Raw genomic sequence first — 8,632 nt, forward strand, 5'->3', positions numbered from 1 at the left:
ATCCTGATATGACACAATAGAGGACTAGGCAAGAGCATCAATCCAGGAATTTAGGGCTCATGGGTGCCATCTTGGAGACAAGCTAGCACACCTGTAATGCTAGAAGCTGAACCCAGGAGCACCAGCAGAGGCTGTAGATTCTGGTGATGTCTCAAACACTCTTCCTGTGATCTTGATACAGTAACAAAATTTCTGGGTACCCTGAAAATGGAAAGAATAAGTTTCAACCAGGTGAATGATTAGGTGATGATGGTCACTTTGAAGTAACATGAGCCTGGCCGTGCAAATCCAGCAATGTGTTCTTGGAAAAAAATCACTGCTCTTCTCTAGGCCTTGGTTTCCTCAGCTTCAAAAAGTGTATAATAATAACTGCTTTGGGCTGGGCGCAGTGGCTCATGCCTGTAATCCCAGCACTTTGGGAGGCCGAGAAGGGCAGAGCACAAGGTCAGGAGTTCCAGACCAGCCTGGCCAATATGGTGAAACCTGTCTCTACTAAAAATACAAAAATTAGCCAGGCGTGATGGCTTGCACCTGTAGTCCCAGCTACTCAGGAGGCTGAGGCAAAAGAATCACTTGAACCCTGGAGGCAGAAGTTGCCATGAACCAAGATCGTGCCATTGCGCTCCAGCCTGGGCGACAGAGTGACACTCCATCTCAATAATAATAATAATAATAATAATAATAATAATAATAATAGCTGCTTTGGTCAGTTCTTACAGGGGTTCAAGGTTACATATGTAAGATACAATTATTTAGCAATTGATAAATGGTAACTATTTTAAAGAATATTGCATATTGGCCGGGCATGGTGGTTCATGCCTGTAGTCCCAGCACTTTGGGAGGCTGAGATGGGCGGATCACAAAGTCAGGAGATCAAGACCATCCTAGCTAAGACAGTGAACTCCTATCTCTACTAAAAATACAAAAAATTAGCCAGGCGTGGTGGCACACACCTGTAGTCCCAGCTACTTGGGAGGCTGAGGCAGGAGAATGGTGTGAACCCAGGAGGTGGACCTTGCAGTGAGCGGAGATTGCACCAGTGCACTCCAGCCTGGGCAACAGATCAAGACTCCATCTCAAAAAAAAAAAAAAAATGCAAATTTTGTGATATTGCCTGGTAACCATCTGAGTTGATAGACGTATTTCAGTTTTCTTAAATTAGTAAGAAGGTAAACCTTTCTCATTTAATAACTGATATACCATATTTCATAAAACTAAGAAAATAGAAAAAACTATCCATTGTCCTACAACTCTAATGCAATGTCATCACCGTCTTTCCTTCCAGCTTTCTTTTCCATGCATTTCCCATAACTGAAGTCAGAGTGTACATAAAAGTTTGCTTTTTGCTTCTTTCTCTTTATATCTTAATATAGAAACTTCTAACAGAGTTTGACACGGACATTTGCCCCAGTGTGTCATGCTCAGAGGAATGACTCATAGGTCCTAATGAGAGGTAAGCACTGGAAAAGGAGGGGAAATTCCATAGGTCAGCAAGGCTGCATCAGGATCAGCTGAAGTTCTGAGAGCAGATCTCATGGAGAGAATCAAAAGCTAACTAGGGGAAACAGTAGGAGTCACTAAGAGATTCTGGAAGTTGTCTAGGGATGAAAGTTGCTTAACGACTCTCTGACTCAGTTCATCTTCTATACATCAAAGATGTTACATGTCCCTACCTTTATAGGGCTGCCGGGAGGCTTCATGAAGTTCCTGCCTGTAAAGTTCCAGGCACAAAGTAAAGATGTTGCTATTAAAATGGTAAGATGTGGCCGGGCGCAGTAGCTCATGCCTGCAATCTCAGCACTTTGGGAGGCCGAGGCGGGTGGATCACGAGGTCAGGAGTTCAAGATAAGCCTGGCCAAGATGGTGAAACCTCATCTCTACTAAAAATTAGCCAGCGTGATGGCGGGCGCTGCTCGGGAGGCTGGGACAGGAGGATTGTTTGAATCCAGGAGGCAGAGGTTGCAGTGAGATGAGATCGCGCCACTGCACTTCAGCCTGGGTGATGAGGTGAGCCTCCATCTCAAAAAACAAAAAACAAAACAAAGCAAATGGTAAGATGCAATGCATCAGGGTCTGGGATTTTCCCAAGTGTTTAGCAGCCTAGGAATTCTCAACAGACTTCTGAAACATAATTTATGCCCTAAAATGTTGATGACTAATATCTATGATATAGGAAAGTCTGTCTGGATATCAAGTCAGTGTGGGTTTGATCATTCATTTCAACCATTGGAAACAAACCCCAATGTCTCGAGGAGCCAGGTGGGTCACCTAAGGTTGCAATGGCAGGAGGGTGTACCACCTAGAGAGCACAAGCCCTCCTCAAAAGAGAAGCTGTTTCTGGGTTCATTGTTGCCCTATGTAAGTGTGGACCAGGGTTGCTGTTTGACGTCTACAGAGCATTATTTCAACATTCATCAGATTTAATGCACTATGATACCACATAAGCAAGGTGATGCTACTAGGGTAGGTTTTAGAAATTTACACACACACAAGTCTGCTAAAGTAGTTAGGGTGAAGGATTCCTAGCTCTGGGAGAAAGGTTACATTTTTTGCCTTATCCCCAGCTCCCCAGCTATTGGGGTTATTTGAATTATTTAACCTTGACCTGTTGGATTAGTCCATTCTCACACTACTAATAAAGACATATCTGAGACTGGGTAATTTATAAAGGAAAGAAGTTTCATTGACTCACAGTTCTACATGGCTAGGGAGGCCTCAGGAAACTTACAATTATGGTGGAAGGGGAAGCAAACATGTCCTTCTTCACATGGTAACAGCAAGGAGAAGAATGTAAGCTGAGAGAAGGGGAAAGCCCCTTATAAAACCATCAGATCTCGTGAGAACTCACTATCATGAGAATAGCATGGGGTCAATCACCCCCATGATTCAATTACCTCCTACCAGGTCCCTCCCGACTCACATGGGGATTATGAGAACTACAATTCAAGATGAGATTTGGGTGGGGACACAGCCAAACCCTATCACCTGTATTTAATTTATATAATAAAATACATTTAATTTATAAATTAGGTTAAAAGTACACATTGACACATGAAAGGTTTCAAGAAATCCTATACTAGAGCAAAGAAACTCATTTAACTGTATTCAGCCCCTTGTTTCTCACAGTATTTCATTCAAAAGCTTTCTTTTCTTTTTTTTTTTTTTTTTTTTTTTTTTTTTTTGAGACAGATTCTCGCTCTGTCACCCAGGCTGGAGTGCAGTGGCCAGATCTCAGCTCACTGCAAGCTCCGCCTCCTGGGTTTACACCATTCTCCTGCCTCAGCCTCCCGAGTAGCTGGGACTACAGGCGCCCGCTACCTCGCCTGGCTAGGTGTTTTTTGTATTTTTTAGTAGAGACGGGGTTTCACCGTGTTAACCAGGATGGTCTCGATCTCCTGACCTCGTGATCCGCCTGTCTCGGCCTCCCAAAGTGCTGGGATTACAGGCTTGAGCCACCGCGCCCGGCCTCAAAAGCTTTATTTTCCATATAAAATGTATGAATGCCTTACAGAGCACACTTTGGAAAAGGATGACTGACTTTTAAAAGGAAGACCCAAACAAACCGGTCAACAGAAATGGAGTGCTGCTCTAGTGCCATGCCCGAGACACCTGCCAATAGTCCTCTGCCACTCGCCATCCCTGCATCAGCATCTGGGACATGGTCATTACACTTGACGGCTTGTCACTCCACCTCTCCTCACTCCTCAGCTCACAGAAAAGAGATTTGTGAAATACCAGCTCTGGTCTTGGTAAATATTTGTTTCCCCTGGCACCCTGGAAAATGCATTTTTAAAACTCTTCCTACACTTTCGGTGTGGCAGCAGCTTTATCAGTATGTGAAGACAGAGCGATGATGTGGCTTGGATACTTGACATTTTGTATTGTTGCAAAGTGGCAAATTGCACTGAGCTGTAAATACACTATAAATGGTGTTGTGCTGAATCATAAAGACAATTAGCATATTTCTTCCTTGTTTCTCATTTATCTTTTAGTTTGTAAACATGGAAAGCAGAGTGCGGTAAGCTTTACATGCCTTATCTGTAAAATGAGCACAGTGATACTTACGTTACAGACTTTTGTAAGCCAGAATTTTAAAAATGTTAAACTACCTAAGATAGTATAAAAAACATAGCAGCATCCAATAAATGACAATTCTTAGTATTACCTCCACACCTCCTGATAACATTAAACTCTTGGAGGATGGAAGAAAGCATGGATGTGAAGCACATACAATCACTAGAGGAAATCAGAATATTGCAATGTTTGGGGTTCCTTGAAAGTTTTTAAAGCGTGTAATGGTCCTTAGACATGATCTTTTACAGATGAGAACGAGATGAAATGAGATTGATAAAAATTAATCAATTTGCCCACGTTTTGCACAGGAGCATAAATTACCAGCAGACAACATCTGGATTCCATACTAAGAACAAGCATCTCACTACAAAGTTACAAACTGAACATGCCTCATGCCTAAAGTGCACACACCTATTATCAATCTTCACTTTGCATGGTCCCAAAGATTCTGTAACTTTCACAAATTTGCATATTTAATAACAAATTTGAACTTTTGGGCTACTGAGTCATGTGCTGCAAATGTCACCGGTCCTTTGTCTAAGTCTCTGCGTGTATTTCAGTCAACAGGTTTTCTTCATTACGCACTGCGTTTTCCGTCCATCAGGCAGCAAAGCATCAGCGCATCCCACCACCAGATGGCGCCAGACCACTTGTGGAGGCTCTGGGGTCGCCATCAGCTTGGGACTAGAAGCTGACGAAAAACGAGAAGTTTCATTTCCGGGTTCCATTTAAACGTTCATCCTGGGCCATAAAAGCAGATGAATTAGATATGCCATTATCCTGAATATATATATTTATATTTTATTTTATATATATATAGAGAGAGAGAGAGAGAGAAAGAGAGAGATAGAGTCTCGCTCTGTCACCCAGGCTGGAGTGCACTGGCGGGATCTCAATTCACTGCAACCTCCGCCTCCGGGTTCAATCGATTCTCCTGCCTCAGCCTCCTCAGTGGCTGGGATTACAGGCACGCACCACCACATCCGGCTAAATTTTGTATTTTTAGTAGAGACGGGGTTTTACCATGTTGGTCAGGCTAGTCTCGAACTCCTGAGCTCGTGATCCACCAGCCTTGGCCTCCCAAAGTGCTGGGATTACAGGCGTGAGCCACCGCGCCTGGCCTATCATGCATATTTGAACTTATTTGAGTTTAATAAAAACAGAGCAGAGAGAGAAATGGCTGGCAGACCAGCAGCTCAGAGCTCTCATGTAAGGCTTAGCGGAGAATCCTGACCCACAGTCCAATCTCCAAGCTCTACACATCTCACCAACAAAACAGGAAGCCAACACATTCTGAATCTTCTTTCCAAGATAAAGGCGACCTTTTATAGTATTTTTTTTTTCGGAGACAACGGAAGCTGAAAAATAATTGCTGAGGAAGGAGGAACTTTTCTAGAAGAACTTAAATCCGAATGGGATAGTAATGAGAAGTGGAGGAGAACAAAAAAGGCATGGAAAGTAAAATCAGGAGGCAAAACAAACGTTTTAGAACAGCCAAGTGTGGGGAGTTGGAAAGTGAAGCTCTGAGTAGAAACCAGAGTTACAAAATTTCAGAGCTGGAAGGGGCCTTATGAGGAAGCAGAATTGGGCCCGAGGACTAAATAGTTGCCAAAAACCACACAGGCAATTAGTGGCAGACAAGAGAGGACCTTCCTTTTTGCTAACCAGGGCTCTTTCCATTGAAACATGTGGCCCTCTCACTATGTAACTAAAAACCTTTCACAAAATCCAAGTAAACACAGAGAAACATCCTCTCTTCTGTCTTCACTGCTTTCTCTGCCCACACCTGCACATGTGCACACACAGCCACAATTACAACAATACAGGAAATTGAAGGAAGCCATCTGAAACTTCAACGTCGGGCACAGCCGCCACAGATAACATATCAAATGCAAGGCTAGAAATCAGCACTGTTCACATTCACACAGGAAGCCCGACTCAAGCTGTTTGACCCTATTTAGTAATCAGTTCCATACTCACAAGAGAATGCCAGAACAAAAACAGAAGGAAAAGAAAAAAATAACTCCAACCCTCCTTTTCCTTTGGAAGAGGATTTATACCAAGAAGTTTAAAGAGAGGCCCAGCTGGTTTATAGAATTTTGCAGGAAATTTGGGGACCTCTGTGATGCCATTGTCTTCCCTGGCCCAGGAAAGTAGCCATACCAAGGCAGTTATGGGGATAATTCAAACAAATCAAAGCCATATTTCACCTCAATTGTGCTTATACTTTAGGCAAAAGTATTTTGGACCTAAATATTTCCGATAATCATCAGATGCATCCTGGTCTCATGGGAAATGCTGAGAAAATCTATGGGGCTACTATCCACTTACTAGCTCTGTAACCTTGGGTAACTTACTTAACTGTTCTGAGCCTCTTCCTTCCTCTACCAAAATGAGATTGATCAACTATTGTCTTCCAGAATAGTTCTGAGGTGAAAATGAGAGTCAATGTTCTATGGCATGAAGACACACCAGGAAATATTAGCCGTTTCTTTCAGACATATATGTATATTTAGTAATTATTAAATATTTAGTATATATATATATTAAATTTTATACAGTATTATATATAATTATATAAAAATTATGTATAGTAAATATTACATATATATTTAAGTTTTACACACACACACATATATATATATATATATATATATATATATATATTTTTTTTTTTTTCCTGAGACAGGGTCTCCTTCTGTCACCCTGACTAGAATGCAGTGGCAGAATCATGGCTCACAGGAGCCTCAACCTCCCTGGGCTCAGGTGATCCTCCCACCTCAGCCTCCCAAGTATCTGGGACTACAGGTGTGACACCACACACAGCTAATTTTTGTATTTTTTGTAGAGACGAGGTTTCACCATGTCGCCCAGGCTGATCTTGAACTCCTGGAGTCGAACGATCCACCTGTCTCAGTCTCCCAAAGTGTTGGGGTTACAGGGATGAGCCACCACGGCCGGCCCCATTTAATTTTTCTATTTTGTTTAATTTGTGTGGACTTGGGCCTCAAAGAGAAAAGTGAGAGGAAAATGCCTCGTGTACAGTGGAGCCACTGGCGAGTTCTCTTAGGCCTAATCTACATCTGAAGTTCTCAAATATTTTGGTCTCAGAACCCACCTACTTTCTTAAAAATTGAGGATTCCAAATGGCTTTTGAAGTGTGGCTTATTGATATTTACTATAGTCACAAATAATACTCAGGGTTGGGCACGGTAGCTCACACCTGTAATCCCAGCACTATGGGAAGCCGAGGTGGGCAGATCACTTGATGTCAGGAGTTCAAGACTAGCCTGGCCAACATGGAGAAATTCCATCTCTACTAAAAATAAAAAAATTAGCTGGGCATAGTGGTGCACGCTTGTAATCCCACCTAGTTGGGAGGCTGAGACAGGAGAATCGCTTGAACATGGGAGGTGAGGTCGCAGTAAGCTGAGATCGTGCCACTGCACGTTAGCCTGGGTGACAGAGTGAGACTCAATCTCAAAATAAAATAAATTAAATAATAATACTGGGGAAGTCTTAAATTATTTATTCATATAAAAGTAAAAGTAATATATTATATGTTAATATAAATAACACAGTTTATGAAAAATGCATTTTCCAAAACAAAACAAAAATGTGGTGAGGAGAGTGATGTCATTTACAGTTTACAGATCTCTTTAATGTCTAGCTTAATAGAAAACAGCTGGATTCTCATATCCACTCCGCTTCTACACTCAGCCTGTTGTAATAACTTGTTTTAGTGGAAGTTCGTGAAGAAAAATCAGCCTCTGTGTAGGGGAGAAATATTTTAATAGCTTTTTCAGGTATTGGTGCTTATGGTGTGATACTATACCTAAGTTCCGTAAGTACTAGTTTCTTAGAAGTTAATTTCAGTGTGGAATCTGCAGCCTTAACAATGGAGTTTTGTGCAACTTTAACAATGGACTTTTTCTTCTGTTACAGGAATTCCACTGATTTATTCTGCACTTTGAATACATTTTATCTATGCATGATTTTGTAACATTTGGAAGATACTGGTTCACTGAGTTATATAGATCTTTCAATTTCAACGAATTTTTTTATACAACATCAAAAATCATTTTTTAACAATATTACCACCAATCTCATCAGAATAGTCTCTATAAGGAAACTGTCAAGCTCACTGTGATAGACATAAGTTTTCTATAGTTTTTATTTTCTCTTGAGTTCAGATTTTATCTTTGGCAACAGATACTCTTTGTTATTTTACTTGAGGTGACAATCTCACTTTATTCATTTTTGAGAAAGCATTTCTGAATTTCTCAAAACATGACTCCCAACATAGCAATGAAGGGACAGCCACCTGGTGATATTGCTCCTAATATCCACAGAAGCAGCGTATGATATTACTCCCAATATTGCAGGGAGGGTACAGCTCTTCTGTGATATTGTTCGTAGTATTCGGAGGGGGAGAGCATGACAATAATTCCAGTATCGCAGGCTGTGTTCACCTACCCTGTGATATTGTTATGAGTATCCTAGAAGGGAGAGGATGATATTACTCCCCATAGAGCAGGAGGTGTACACCCAGCCTGGG

General features: G+C 41.6%; 1 long non-coding RNA gene across 1 annotated transcript; it reads left to right on the forward strand.

The window, feature by feature from the left end:
• Positions 1 to 43: 43 nt before the first annotated feature.
• LOC139361455 (uncharacterized) lies at positions 44 to 3,965 on the forward strand. Its single transcript, XR_011619016.1, has 3 exons — positions 44 to 231; positions 1,374 to 1,453; positions 3,512 to 3,965. It is a non-coding gene; the product is annotated as an uncharacterized lncRNA (long non-coding RNA).
• The last annotated feature ends 4,667 nt before the right edge of the window (positions 3,966 to 8,632 follow it).

Source organism: Macaca nemestrina, unplaced genomic scaffold (genome assembly GCF_043159975.1).
Source record: "Macaca nemestrina isolate mMacNem1 unplaced genomic scaffold, mMacNem.hap1 Scaffold_500, whole genome shotgun sequence".
Taxonomy (NCBI): Eukaryota; Metazoa; Chordata; class Mammalia; order Primates; family Cercopithecidae; genus Macaca; species Macaca nemestrina.